Source organism: Plasmopara halstedii (genome assembly GCF_900000015.1).
Source record: "Plasmopara halstedii genome assembly, contig: Scaffold_110, whole genome shotgun sequence".
Taxonomy (NCBI): Eukaryota; Oomycota; class Peronosporomycetes; order Peronosporales; family Peronosporaceae; genus Plasmopara; species Plasmopara halstedii.
The window spans coordinates 1,471,969-1,473,897 of NW_020187031.1; positions in this window are offsets into that span (position 1 = coordinate 1,471,969).

A 1,929-nucleotide genomic window follows, 5' to 3' on the forward strand; every position below is an offset into this window, starting at 1 on the left:
TCAACGGCGCCGGAAATTTTCCTCACTGTATAACTTACAGTTGAGCAACAAGGCAGTGGTCGTGCGTGTGGAGCGACACCTCCGATTTGAGTTTGCCAAACTCAAGACATGCCGTCGACTTCCTTCGGATTGTCGCCCTGCGACGTATGGGTCAACCCCTTAACGCTTCCGTGATCTCTGTGTCTGCGACCGCAAGAGATCAGGGCCACTGCTTGAGCTCAGCTCATGGCCGCTACTTCCTAGTTATTACCGGGAAGCGGGGGGCGTCTGATGACGCAGGGCGTCCTGATCTTTCTGATCAAAAGCGCCCACGGCGTCTGGGCAATCTTGCCGAAGTGGCGTCTCAAACTCCCACATTTTTTCGGAGTCGGGATATCCCCGCACTTATCCCCACACTTCACCAGAAATTGGGTTTGATCCTGGTCACGACGTCGTCTCACTAGACGTTCCACGTGGTAGTAGACTTCACCGTTCTCATCGAGAATAGTCGGTCACGGGCGGTGACGGCCGTGTCGACCGCCGTCCGGTGACTCATGATGCTCTTCGAGCCCTTGAAGACGAGATCCTTCGTGATCGGAGCTCCGCTAAGCGTCATGCTGAAGTAGCATATCGCTGTGCGGAAGCTCTTGAGGATTTGAAGCACGTCGTGCGCCGGCTGTCTCACCTTGAAGACTACCGTGGTCTATCGGAGCAACTCCTAGCCGTGGAGCAGGCAAATGCGTCGCTGCATGCGACGGTGGAGCGCCTGGCGCTATTGGAAATGGAGGTTTGCACTCCTTGCTCAGAACCAGTTGCTGGGTCAGCTTCTGGGTGGCCGAGGGCCCGTGGGGTCCGCTCCAGCGCCAACGCTTCCGCGTTCACTTGCGCCGGATCCCGGTACAGCTTGAGCAAGCCCACGTTAAACACCGGGTGGGTGCGCATCCGTTTTGGAAGGTTCAGCGTATACGCTAGACCCCGCTTGGCCACAACCTTAAACGGTCCAATAAATAGTGGACGAAGCTTCGTCCTGAGGACAGCAGAGGCTGCATGTAAAGGCAAATTTTTAGAATTCGATAAAACCAAGTACCCGACCTTGAAGCTTTCTACTTTGCCTCTTCATATTATATCTGCATATTCTTTCTGCAGGTCTTGGCTTTCAGCCATCGCATCGCGAACGTATCGAAGGACTTTTAGTCTGGTAGACAAGAAGTCATCGAATTCTTTGCAGATGGTGAGGGGGCTGACATCAGGTAGCCGTTCGGCTATCCCTCCCCCACCAAGCTCTGAGCCATGAGATGGCGGCGTCAGCGGGACGCGAGGGCGAATCAGCCCGTTCACGTAAAACGGCGAGTAGCCGGTAGACGGATGCGCTGCATTTTTCAGTGCAAGCTCTACGAGTGGCAACATGGCGCTCCAGCACCTCGGCGTCTCAGCGCAGACGCTGCGAAGAACGTCTTCGATGACGCGATTCACCCTTTCGGTTTGACCATCGGTCTGCGGATGATACGCTGTCGATTTATCCAACTTGTTGCCGAGCACCTTAAAGAAAGTCGACCAGAGTTTTTCCGTGAAGCGGGAGAGACAGTCGACTCTGGGGGTCCGTGCTGACGGAAAACACGATCCATGAACAGCGTTGCTGTACCAACTCCGTCGATGGTGTCTGGTATCGCCGCCAAATGAGCCATCTTGCTCAACCGGTCAACGAATACCACGACAACCGTGATACCCGCCGAATCTTTCGGCAGGCCAAACACAAAGTCCAAACTCATGGACTGCCAGCACCCAGTGGGTACCGGTAAGCTGGCTAGCGGCGCAGCCGCATTTAGAGAGGGTTTCACCAGTTGACACGTCTCACACGTGCGCACATAGGTGCTCGTCACTCTGAACAGCTTGGGCCACCAATGGTGGTGACTCACAGAGTTGTACGTTTTCTCACGACCGAGATGACCA